This window comes from Episyrphus balteatus, chromosome 4, assembly GCF_945859705.1.
Source record: "Episyrphus balteatus chromosome 4, idEpiBalt1.1, whole genome shotgun sequence".
Classification (NCBI taxonomy): Eukaryota; Metazoa; Arthropoda; class Insecta; order Diptera; family Syrphidae; genus Episyrphus; species Episyrphus balteatus.
In genome coordinates this window covers 80156623-80171069 of record NC_079137.1, presented here as the reverse complement: position 1 = coordinate 80171069, position 14447 = coordinate 80156623, and positions in this window count along the sequence as shown.

Below are 14447 nucleotides of genomic sequence, written 5' to 3'. Positions count from 1 at the left end.
GTTATATGTGATTTATTTAAGACCTACTATGTTAATAAAATGATACATCATGCTTCGCACATTCATAAATACTTCTAGACCTCTAAAGTCGTTTTGAAGAGATCACCATCATTTCGAGGAACGTTTTTCTAGTAGGTACTAATTTTTGGGGTTTTGCGGCAGATTGAGAAATATACATTTTTGTGATCTGCCCGTTCATGAACCGACAAATTACATTTGAGCATGAAATTTTCATCATAAAACAAAATTGATTTTTTAAGAATTCGGAAATTTGCCACCTCCATGATTTTGACCCATAAACATTACAACTATAAATAAAAAAAAAAAAATCATGTATGCAATTCACACGTGGTAGAAGTGAAACCTCAAAAAATCATTTTTCTTGAAAAAATAAACTACACCATCAAAAAGCTTACAAATTTTCCTAAAGAATAAAGACATACTTAAATTTTAACAATGCGCAAAAAGTATAATTGTATCATTAAAGTATTAAAGTATCATTTTCCATAAAAAAAGAAAAAAAAAATCTTTTATTCTTCAAACACCATTAAATCCATTTTTTTGAATGACAACATATAATACATTTTATATCATCTGAAAGTTTATTGTTTCAGCATAAAATATTTATATCGATCATGTCTATGCAACATCTAAAAACAGAGCTAGAATGATTTTAACCCAATCAGTTTTCATTAAAAAAAAAGCAAACAAATCAATCTTTTCTCTCTTCTAACACTATTAAATCCATATTTTTAAATAGCAACCTAAAATAAATTTTATATCATCTGAAAGCTTATTATTACACCTTTTTTATGACGTTTCAATCATATTTCTATGATTTCTATATATATATATATAACTTGTTTAGAAAAAGAACATCTTTTCACCATTATCTCAGGATTTTGAATATGAAATTAACTGAAATTTCTTACAATTATAGTTTATTATATTATCTATCTACAGTATAAATTTCATTTATCTTACTATTAAAACAAAAAAGTTAAGATCAATTGATTTTTCCTGTCGCTTTTTCGTTTCATCGTGTTTGAAATCACTACGATACTAAAGAAGTTTTCACTTCAAAAAAAACTTTTTCGAAATCCCTGTTTTGAATAAAAACCTTGAACAGAATGTACAAATACATATGTACATATGTTGGTATACTAAATCTACAACAAATATTTGAGGTCAGGTTAGGTTGACATTTTAAAAGCTTAAATATTAATTGAACAATTCCATAAAATTAATAAAATAAAATAAAGTCAATAAGGATAATTAAAAAACAGGATTAAATTAAATTCCCTCTTTTAATTTCTAATAACAATTTATCTCCAAAACAAAAAAATGAAAAACAAAAAATACAACCAAATTAAATCCACCAACATAATAGATGGCATAATTTTTATTTTCATTATTTAACTTGTTTTAATTTTATTTTTTGTAGTACAAAACAATTTAAAAAAAAAAATAATAGCCCCTCTTTCATCGCCTACGCCATCAGTTTACATCCTATCCATCTCTCTATTTTTCTGTTTATAATTCATTAAAAAAAAAAAAAAAACTCGAAACAAAGTTTAATTGCGTAATAAAATTCCCATAGAAACAGAGGAAACAGAGAATTTATACAACCAGGAAATCTCCCTCTTCCTTCAACCCCTCATCGAAAAAAATTCAAAGCAAAAAAAAAAAAATTGAAACTTTTTGCCCATATTTTTCTACACCACCTTATGTTGTGGCAATTAATCTTGGTTTCTCTTCATTAACTTCTAATTATGAAGATGATTTAAAACACAATTCACATCTGCTATTTGAATATTATATTTTTTTTCTGCTTCATCTCATTCATTTAGGGATGAAAAAAGCATCCCCCTTTCCCAAATTTTTCTACCAAAATGTCTCGATGGCAATTATTTTTTTTATGATTGTTTTATAACTTTTCCTGTTTCGTATGTCCTCGAGGTTTAAATAAAAAAAAAATGAAGAAAAAAAAAACAATATACTCACCCCCTTAATACTTTGTACCCTTGTACTCTCTCTCTCTTTATCCTTGTGTAACCTCATTTGATGTAAAACTTTTCTTGTGATAATTCGTGGCATAAATTCAACCAAAATCTATGTAACAATAAAAGTAACTTTGTATGCGAATGTGATCCGAAATTTCTTAACCACCCTCCAACCCCCTAATTCCCCCCCCCCCCCCCCCCGGTTTTCCTACTCATTTTCAATTCAAATTCTAAATCAGATTTATCTGTGCTTGGTAGATATTTCGGGAACAGGAAGAAAGTTCATCTCAGAATAGAGAACAGGAACACCTAACAACCAAACCCCACCCCCTCCCAACCCCCCTCCTCTGTATATATCATACATTATAAGGGTGCAAGGAGAAAACTGGAAACATAATTTTAGCTGCCAACTTCTGGGTAAAAGTTCAGAGATTTTACGAGAAGCGCAAATGTATAAAATATGAATTTGTATCTTAAGCTGTGTTGATGTAACTTTTCTTGTCACAAAATTGTGCTGGAGGAGGGTAAAAAGGTGAAGGTTATATCATCTCCAGAAACACGTAGCATAATTTGCGAATGAAGAGTTCGCGCGCGACGACAGCGCTACTGAATTAGACTGGAAAATATAGCCAAACTGTCAAACGGCAACTGAGTGACTGTCATTTTGGGGTTTCGCTTAAAGGTTTTTTGTACTCGTTTTTGTTTCTACTAGATTTCTGCTAAGGGTAAAAAGCTGAATTGCAAAATTCTTGCAAAATGTTTCGTTTTCTCTTTTTTTTTTTTGTACTGTGAAATTGCCTGGGAGGTTGTAAATTTTTGCGTGATTTTTAAACTCAAACTTGCAACCAACTGAAAACCCAGCACACACATCATGAGAAATGTTGGCCCGTTTTTTTTTTGACATTCTCAACACAAAAACTATACCCGAATATAAAGTTTGTTTGGTTGGATTTGCCAACAGCAAAAGTTACACGTAGTTGCAATGTACACTGAACCAAAAAGGTACATAAAGTTAATGAATTTGTACATTAAATTAATGTAAAAATTCATGGCAAATGAGCCAATGTACAAATTCATTAAATTTAAGAATCTTTTTATGAACAAATTCATAAGGGAATGAATCTTTCTTAAAAATTAAGAATAAGTTCTTAAATTTTAAGAATTCTGTTCATAAACGAATTCGAAAATTTTTGAATATGTTTAAGAAAAGTTTCTTAGATTTTAAGAAAAGTTTTTTAGATTTTAAGAAAAGTTTCTTAGATTTTAAGAAAAGTTTCTTAGATTTTTAGAAAAGTTTCTTAGATTTTTAGAAAAGTTTCTTAGATTTTAAGAAAAGTTTCTTAGATTTTAAGAAAAGTTTCTTACATTTTAAGATTATTTCTTAAATTTTATGATTTTTTTCATAAATTTCGTAAAAATTTAAATGAAATTTTGCTTGAATTTTATGAAAAAATCATAAAAACTATGAATTTTTCTTAAAGTTGTATGATTGTTTTCATAAATTATAATACACTTTTCATTAAAATTTATGCAGTTATTTATATAAATGCATATAATACATTACCATTTCCAGCCTTTAGTTTGTTCCTAAAAAATTGTATTCCAAACAAACAGCAAATGAAAACAACCCAAAATCTAAAACAAAAAAATGAAAATTGTTTCTAAAAATAAAAGAAATTATTAACGTTATAAAAATGTTTTATTGATCACTATCACTATAAATTTCACTATAAATTAAATTTTTAATCAAATTTTACTTTTTTAATGGATGCATCATCTGGAAAGATAGAAAAAAGTTTGTATTAGTAAAATGAATATATACTTTTTGGTATAAAAAATCGAAATAGCTAGAAGGTGAAATTATCTTATTCTTACCTTATTTTAATCGGCAGCATTAGAGTCAGGAGCTGAAAAAAAAACAATACAAAATTGAATAAGTTGGGGAAAGATAAAAATATAAAGAAAGTAGGTTCCTATGAGAAATATTGATATTATTAGTTTAAAACAAAATTTAAATATTTAGAGAAATAAAATAAAATGCAACACTTACTAAATTCAATGTTTTGCTTTAGTTTGCAATGACAATTTCAAGTGTACAGGATTTGTTGAGAATCGCCTTTAATATGGTTTTTATTTTGCCAGTCCAAAGTTGAAGATTACGTACATGCCTCCATATTTCACAAAAATATCAAATTACGATTTTCAATTTTAAAATATGAACCTATAACAAAAAAAAATAAAATATATTTAATAAATAAAAGAAAGCAATTTTTAACATTATATGTTTTTATACTTATCTGAGTATATGGGAAAGAGGCAACAGGAACCAACAACATTTTACACTTTGAAATGTACTTATACTCTTCAAAATTGTCTATGTGATTAAAATGCTTAACACTATAATAAATATTGTCTTTTATTCACAAACTTTTATAACTTTTTTCGGCAACGACGTCCACTTTGAATATCAGATTTTAAATTAAATCCTCAAAGAAATCTTTCTAAGGCATAGATTCAGAACAACAGTTGTTATTTTCTAGATTGATGAAAAAGTACATAGACTTTAAGAAAATATACTTAAACACTCAAAACGTAAGAATTTTTTTCATTAATTATATCTATACTTTCATAAAATTCAATGAATTAATTCTTAAATTTTGGAAAAATATGAATTTCGAACATAAAAAGTATGAACAGATTCTTAAATTTTAAGAATAAGTTCTTAATACCGAATACAGGGATAACGGTAAAATATCCCTTGTTTTTCGATCAATGAAAAAATACATTCATTTTAAGAAAAATTACTTAAAAACACAAAATTTATGAACTTCTTACAAATGTATTTTTGAAAATAGATTTTTTTCAATTTTAGAAGGGAAAAAGTCAATTTTAAAAATTATTTTAGCTCAAAATACAACTGATTGGAAAATAATAGTAAATTTCATTCATAAAAGTATGTCCAGATTCTATGATTCAGCAAAATATTCTTTCAAATTGGAGTTAGAAGTTTATGAATTTATTCATAAACTTTCGTATTCGTTCTTAAAAAAAATTCATAAAAATATTTTCCATAGGAAAATTTTTATGAAAACTGATTCTTAAATTTTATGAATCTTTCTTAAAACTAAACTTTTTTTTTAAGAATTTGTGCTTAAATTTAGTGAATTTTTCTTAAAAATGTATGAATTTTGGTTTATGAACGAGATTCATAGTTTTTAAGAATAATACTTTTTTCAGTGTAAATGGAAATTTTTTGAACTGCGGCGGTATCGGTACGGAGATTCGCAAATCGCAAAAGTGTTAACCTTTTCCGCGCACAAATTTCACATCCGCTATTTTTCTATAGTTGATGGGATTTTTGTGTGGTATTGTGGGTGGTAGTTTTGATGGGGGCTTTAAAAAATTGTATCTTCTATATGTTTGTGTGTATTTATAGTCGTTTTCATTTTATGACACTTAAACAACAGGATTTGCTATTTCACATATCAAATGGAAAAGTTATCTAAGGATATGTGGGTAAGGATGGGGGGTGGAATGTATAACTACCCTAACTTATACCCATTTTCGTATGTATAGCAAAGGCACCTTGAGGAATTCAAACATGAATATAGGTACGAGTATAAGCTAGTGTGTAGGTTATCAATATTCGAATATTTTACAGAGGTATTTTGGATATAAAGAAAGTGATTCGCTGTACAGTGGTGTTGAAATGTTATGAGCTGAAACTGAATCGGAACCGATAGGTAAATCGCAGCCGAAAATGATAAAATTCTTTCGAAACTGGGTAAATCATAACTGTCACTATATTGAATTGGACTGCCAAAACTGTAAATTCGTAGCCAAAGCTGAACTAAAAAATCACTGTCAAAATCAATAAATAACAGCAGAAATCGATCCTAGCAGAAGAAGGAAACTAGTAAATTTCAGCTTAAAACAAATTGAAGCTGATTAATCGTTGCCAAAGATGGAATATTACAATCAAAATTGATAAATCGTTGCTTAAACTAATGAATCGTACTGCCAAAACTGATAAATCGGATACGTAACTAGAATAAAAATTCCAGCTAAAACAAGTTAATGGCAGCAAAAAATAGTATCGGAACCAAAACAAAATAAATAATAGCTTGAACTAATAAATCGCCACCAAAATCGGTAAGTCGTAGCCAAGTTGGAAAATTGCAGTCAAAACTGAAAAATCGTAGGGAAAACTTATAAATCGTACCCAAAGCTGAACTATTAAATTACACTCAAACAAATAACGCAAACGATTAGTCTAAGGAAAGTTGGAAAATCCCAACCAAAATCGGATAGTGAGATAATATTTTTCCACGATAGAGAATGTGAAAAAAGTGGGTCTTAAAAGTCCGTCAGTCCATCTGCCTGTCATTCTGTCAGGATGTTTGTCGGTCTGTATAAGGGGCTACAGCCTAAACGGATGAGTTGATCCTCTTCAAATTTGGTATGTAGCAATTGTTGGGTCTTTTTCAGAGGGCTTTTTGGAATTAATTTTTTTGAACCAAAAATAACGGTTCCTGTCATACACCAATTTTGGAAAAGTTTAATTTTTTCACACACGGCTGGTACGATTTTGATCAAAAAATTCAAGTATTAGTTTTTATCCTTTCATAAAAAAAGTTTTTTTCAAAAACCGATATTAACGGTACTTCCCATAAAACCGTTTTTTAAATCTAAAAGTTGAGATTTAAAAAACGGTTCTATGGGAAATTAGTTGAATTTCAAGGAATTTTTGTATGCAAAAACATTTATATTGCCTAAATATACCTAAATCAAAAACAAAATTTTGAAAAAAAATAATTTTTCGATTTTTAAAACAAATTTGAAATTTCTTTTTGAAAAATCAAATTTTCGAAAACGTGACATTGATTTTTTATAAATTTTGGTTTCACGTGTTGATTATAAATTTCTACAACTTGGCAAACCAAGTTTTTAATTAAAAAGTTTTTAGTTCTAAGAGCAAGTCGACCATTTTATTTAGATAGAAGATGGTCTCACCTAAAATATGATAAAAGTGTTTTTGGTGTTTTTTTGTATTCGAGTAGGGTTGCCGAGTACTTACTCGTATTTAAGAGCTCCCACCCGATATTTTTTAAATAGAAGAAGGTTTTAATATGTCATAAATTAAAAATAAGTGTTTTTGGTATTATTATAAGCGATTTGAGTAGGGTTGCCAAGTAATTGCTCGTATTTAAGAGTTCGCAACTACTGTTTTTTAGATAAAAGAAAGTATCAGCTAAAGTTCAGTGCATACTTAAGTCTTTTATTGTATAAAAAGTCATACATTTTTGTGCAAAAAAGGTTTTTTGTTTGTTTGTTTTTTTTTTTAATAGGGTTACCATGTTTGAAGGCTTACATTCCATAAATTATTTCAATAATTGTTGTCACTTTTAAGGCTTTTGTTTGAAATATTAAAAATTTTCTTATATTACGAATCTACAAAGAAAAGAAAATTAGCTATTTGACACTTTATCCTTTAAATTAGGGTTGCCACATACATGTTCCTATTTTAAAAGTGGCTGCTATATTTTAAGCCAGTTCTTTTAGTAATAAATCTAGAAGGTAATTGGTCCGTTGAAAACAATGAACAGGAACATAAGTTCATAAAAGATACGTGTAGAGTTATGTCCCACCTGCGATTTTTTTGATGAATAGATTTCCCAAATAATGCAACTTTACTGGCTTCACAGTGTTATGCAACAGAGCTAAAATTGTAGAGTAATGTCCAATCTTTCAACAACAACAATATGGACATTTTTCCGTCTTAAGTGAGACACAAGTGCATAATGAAATAGTGGAATTATGTCCCAGTAAGGTGGGACATGAGTTCATTATGTCCCTGCATCGCAATTTTAAAAATGCTTGTGTCTAATTATTTTAATTTTGATTTGGATGTTTTTTTTTAAATAACATTTGTAGAATTTTCCTGAGCACCACTGTTTCAAAATTCACAGTTTACATTCTTCCAATACATATTTGAAATATCGAAGCCCCATAGGAATGCATACCTATATAAAGGTAACCCAGAGAGCCTGTCTCTGCCTGCTTTTCCTCTTGTGTAGTGTTGTGTTGTGTCGATCCGAAAATATGTATCATGATTTTGAAATTTGTATAAATTTTGAATAACGCAAGGCACAAAATCCAATTTCGTGACTTTCTGAATAATGTACATATTTGTTGTTTGTTGTTTTGTGTTATCTTCTCCACAACACCCCTATCTCCTCACCACCCACCCACCTATTCTCATTCAGAAAAAGATATACTGCACCACATCTACCACGTATTCGTTTTAACATGCAAAAACCTTATATTTCTATACCTTTAGTTCAAGGAAAGCTAAGGAAAAAAAATAATAAATAAATGTTTTCAAAAACTAAGCCTAAGGATACCTGACAAGAGTATAGTAGGTATGAAGAAGTATTATATAGCAACAACAACAAGATTAATAAATACATGGACGATACGATAAAAGAAGCACATAGAAAATCAAATAACAAAACTATGTTTGTAAAAGAGAGCTCTCTTGATGGTATACCTTTGTACCCAGGACCAAAAACTCTCTCCCCCCTCCCTCCCTTTAAATAAGAAAATAAAACAAATTTTTAAAGAACCCAGAAATAAACTCACAATTCTCTCGTCGAGGTAAAAACTTGGGTTTTTGGTTGCCTTTTGAAATATTATATTAGGAAGAATAATTGTATATTTGAAAATGGGCTTCTTTTCTATATGTACCTTACCAACCAACAAAAAAAAAAAAAAAACGGAGTCCATATTTATGTTTCTATGTTTATCCTGTCCTGGTGGTTGGCCGGAAGGAACATTTTTCCATGAAATGTTGTTATATCTTCTAATAAACATATATGAATACGAAAATATTATATTATTTTTTCTTCATGTTTTTTTTTTTTTTTTTTTGAGATTCGGTTGGGATCCAATTTATGTTTGGACTCATGTATTGAAATATAGAAGATATATTTAGAAGGTACAAGAGTTTAAGTTTAAGGCACTACCAGTAACAAGCTTTGGTATAGTTGAGTTCCTATTTAAATTAAGAGGTTTTAGATTATTTAAAAATCTTTATTTTTGTCCCAATTATGGACTGAATTTTATGGAAAGATTTTTTTTTAAACGCTGTGGTTTTCACGGTGTGGTCAAACGTGAAAATCCGACAGTATTTGAATAAAATAGGTAATACAATTTATAAAGTTTTTTTTTGACAATTGGATACCGGACTGACTTAAAAATAAGTAAAATCATACATTTTGATGCCCAATAATGTACAGAAAAGTATAAGTAAGTTCTAAAAGACGTTTTCTTTGGAATTCATGCCCGGAGAATTACCACACCGATCTAATACTTAAATTTTGTTTATAGAGGAATAACGTGACATTCTTACCCATAACCTCATCTTGCATATTCCGTACACCACAGATTTTTCGTATTTTCCATATTAATATGATTAAGTATACCGAATTTCATGACTTTCCGTGTAAAAATGAAATTCCACACCGAACAACAACCGCCGCACGGCTTTTTGAGAGCTATATCACTACCGCACCACAGCCGCACCATGATCAAAAATGTCTATTCTCCTGCATCATCACCGAACCGCAGCCGCATGGTGCGGCGAAATATAATCCCACTAGAGTGCGGGCGGCCAAGCAATGTTTTTTTTTTCAAGTAGAAATTGAATTTCTATTTTTACTCGGGTTTTCGTCAACTAGTCAATGCTACAGTCAAAAATTGAAAAAATATGCCTAATTTTTGTGGTGCAATCTCTATTCCTGAGCTGACCACAGGTTTTCAATTGGGTTAAGGTCAGGACGGTTGCCCAGTTCAATCCAAAACATAAATTTTCAACGAGAGTCACTTTTGAGGTCCGAAGATACCGGGTAAGTGTCGGGAGAAAAAGTTCAAAAGAAAAACTCCAACCCGGCCATATTGTTCAAGGGTCAAATTATCCCCTTTAAAATCATGTTTGGGCTGTTTCATATCTGAAGTCCCCGCAAGACTGAGGCCATAAGAGGGAATGATGATTAGAACCCAATATGCAGAAGTTTTGACGCAAGTGCTGCTTCTCTCGGACATTTTCGGTACCAAACTCGGTTTTGAAACAGGATCTTTCTCTATGCCCTCAAAACCAACAAAAATCAAATCAAAAAATTGTTGTTGTGGATTGACCTGGCAACCGTCCTGACCTCAATCCAATTGAAAACCTGTGGTCAATCAGTAAAAAAGGCTCGGGAATAGAGATTGCACTACAAAAATTAGACATATTTCTTCAATTTTTGATGTATTGTTTCATGACGATAAAATCAAAAATATTTGCGAAAAGCTGCGATTCACTGATGCCTTAAAGATAAAACACACTTATACAAAAACCAAACTAAACACACTTAACTTTATGTATTTGGTAAGGTAATGACATACATATAGACTTGCTGCGGAAACCTGCGGATGGTCAATTTATTGAGTTTTAAAAATTTTGAAAAATATAGTTTTTTTTTACTGGGGGATATTACTGAAAAAAAGAGACGTTTTTAAAAAAAATAAAATGCACGACTGGGTAGTACGAACTTGCTCTTAGAGTTAAAGTTGCTTAAATTTTTAAGACTTTTTATATAGAAATTTGGAAAAAAATAAAATTGTTTAAAAAAAAAAATAAAATAAAATCTGAAATTAAATTGCGCTCCAAAGCAAGTATGCAGTTTTAATTGATATATTAACATGCATTTTTAGAAAAAAAAATTTCAAAATCGTTAGAGCCGTTTTTTAAAAATCTAATTTTTTATAAATAATTTTTCAGAAAAAAAGTTGTAAAATAAAATTGGTACCTATGCCATTTTGTAGAATCCACTAATCAACATCTAAAAACAAAATTTCAAAAAAATTCAATGTCCCGTTTTAGAAAATTTGATTTTTCAAAAAAAAAATTTCAAAATTTTTTTAAAAATCCAAAAATTATTTTTTTCGTTTATATTTAGATTCTATAAATGCTTCTTCACAAAAAGTTTCGTTGAAATCGAATTAGCAGTTTCGGAGATAATCGGATTTGAAAAAAACGGTTCTATGGCAGGTACCGTTAATAATGATGTTCAAAAAAAAATTTTTTCATTGGAAGATAGGCCTTAGCTTAAAACTTACAGTTGTTTTTTTAAACAAAATCGTTGGAGCCGTTTTTGAGATATTTCAATTTTACTAAAATCGGTATATGACAAGTACCGTTATTTTCGGTCCAAAAAAATTAATTCCAAAAACCCCTCTGGAGAGTCGCCAAATAACGCTACATACCAAGTTTGACATTAATCGGTCCATCCGTTTAGGCTGTAGCTCCTTATACAGACAGACAGACAGACGGACTTCCGGGACCCACTTTTTTGGCATTCTCTACCATCGTAATGTCATGGAAAAATGTTATCTCAACTTTTTTTTTTGTACGAATGCATAACTTGATATATAGTACCTATATCGCAAGTAAAAACGGCTTATGTGAAATTGAAGTGGAGAACATTACCAAAAATTCATGTCTTAACTACTTGCTTGTACGATTTATGGTTTTCACTAAAAATGTCAAAAACGTTTAGAAAGTCTATAAAATCAATGCCTTTGTGTTCTACTCAAAAACTGATGATTTTTCAACGAACTTTAATTCGACGGGCATAAGATGTCCATACATTAAATTGTTATGGCTATTTTCTCTTCTTTATACAACATACACCGAACAAAAATCACGTTTCAATAATTTCTCATATTTTCTTGAAAAATTTCACTGGGCAATTTTTGATTCGTTATATTAACCAGAACTTTCCACTTTTAGGTACCTATATGAGTCTGAATACAATTTGACTGGAATAAATAAAGTTTCTCAAATAAAAATACATACAAATTAATTGTTTCAAATTTGTCCTTTTACTTCTTCACTTTCTGGTTAATGATACATTCAAACCCGTTTAAGTGAAACGACAAAAACTTTAGCTTTATTCATTTTTCAGTAAAGCTAATTTTTTTTGTAATAAATGAGTTTTTCTGTTAGCCGAGTTAAGTCAAGCGGGTTGTACTGTACATATTTATTTTAAGAAGTGGATTATTTTCCATTAATGTATATATGGTTTAAAGACAAAATAAAACATAAAATAATTTTGGCCGCCTAAATCTTGCAAATCAACCTATGTGCGACAGAGGTCATGAGTTTTGATTGAAAAATTTAACTTTATTCACACAAAGCCAATACTTACCTAAAAATAACTACCAAAAACTAACATGTCCCAAAATCTACCCACACTATATTTATTTTTCATCCGAAAAACAAAAAATTATTTTATACATTTTTTAGCTGAATAATTTATATTTGTTCTGAGAAAAAATAGCGCACGTTTTATTAATTGCAATATCCTTTGCTGCTGGTTTATTAAACTCTTTTGCAAATACTCTCCTCCCACACCTACCGCATATAAGCACTTGTATTCGGTATATTATTGTTTTAACAAAATTATTTCAATAACTTGCATTTCACGTTTTAAAAAAGAAACAAAAATAACAGCAAACAGAACGCTTAACAAAAAAAAAACCATTCAATTTTTACAATATCCTCAATATAGTATGCAGGAGCATGTACCTTGCCATCAGTTGTATTCGTTTTATTTTCATTTCTTTCAAAAAAAAATTTAAAATAAAACAAAATAACACACAAATCCCAGTCATTATGAAAAATTTTGTTCCTGGAAATCATTTTATTTTTGAAACAACCCACACACACACACACACTTATTATATATCCATCCCCCGGATACAAAAGCACCACCCTTGCAATTAATTTGAATTTATACATTAAAAAGGACACAAAAGTAAAAAATTTAAAAAAATGAAAATAAAATTGTACATTTTGTTGAACATTCCTGCATTTCAACTCTCGCATGGAAGGATATTTTTTTGTTTCATTTTTTTTCTGTGGTAGGTAGGTTATCCTTGCAGTTTTCAACTTCATACATGTGCCTTCATTTTATATCCCGAAATAAATTGTCATTGTCCAAAAATGTGCGGGATCGGGTTGATATGTTTTCTGCTTTTGATGGGATAAAGTTTAAGGATTCTCCTGCTGCCGTTTCTGCAACAGAATATTCAGGAACTCGTTGTGTTAAACAGATTGGTTTGGGGCTTTGGTTGGTTTAACATGTTGCTACAACAAAAAGGATGACCACGTATTTATTTTTTTAATTTTTACCTGTTTCGATGTAATTTTTTATTTTTTTGTTCAAGTCCACCCTCTGCATATGGATAGAATTAAGGTATAGCGAGGCCTTGAGGGAAAATGGGGGGTGAATATGTGGGTGGGTTGGGAATTGTGTGATGGGGGAACCCTTATCGGTTACAATGCATACAATTGCCAGCAACAGCATCAGACAACATTGTCGGCATTTTAATTAAAAAACATTTTCTGACAATGTCACCGAAATTTTTATTCAAACTTTTTATTTCAAAAATAAACAAAAAACAAAAAACAAAAAAAAATTGTTTCTGTATTTGTTTTTTTTTATTTAACTTTTTTTTTTGTTTTGTGTGTTTTTGTATAGTTTTTGAAACTGATATGAGTGCATTTTTATCACAATTAGTTCTTTTTATTTTTGTATTTTTTTTTTGTTTCGAAAAACTTTTTACGGGGAATTATATATGTTCATATGTGATGGAAATATGTATTTTTGAATTGAATAGGCTTTTTGTTTCTTTGATTTATACACAGTTTTTTTTTTTATTTTGAAAAAAGGTTTTAATTCTACAAATGTAAATGAGGTTGTATTACATCTGATTAAAAATTTTTTGCAATTTTGTTTAATTCATGAGAAATATAAAGCGATTCGTTTTCATAATTTACGTATTACTTTTTTTTTCTGGCAATATGTGGTTATTTTAGATGCGTTAATTTTAATGATAAATTTTTGTAAGCAAGTTGATAGTTTATAGATATAACTTGTCGTAAAACACTTTTACAAACTTATTGACGTAGAAAAAACAATTAACCATCAGTCACAAATAAGCTGGATTTCGACGGACAGACAAGCATCTTCCCTTGCAACTAGGACCACCTTCTTAAGAAACAATTTCTAACCTCGGTTGCAAAATAACCGAAGTTGTAAAATAACCAAAAATAACCGTGGTCAAAAAGCGGCTATAAACGGGTTATTAAAATTTTCTGGTTAATTTTGAGTATTTTCGGAGGTTGGTTTTGGGTTAAATTTATACTCAAAATAAACCTTTTAGTCATAAAAGGTTGGTTTCAAAAATTCCTTTTTAAATCAAGGTGATATTTTGGGTATTAATTTACTTTTTTTTTAAACCCAAGTTACTTTCTGGTGGTTTTTAACCAATTTTTATTTGTTAAATAATAACTAAAGTTGGAATTTGGTATTTTAATAACCAAGTTTTTTTAAAAGT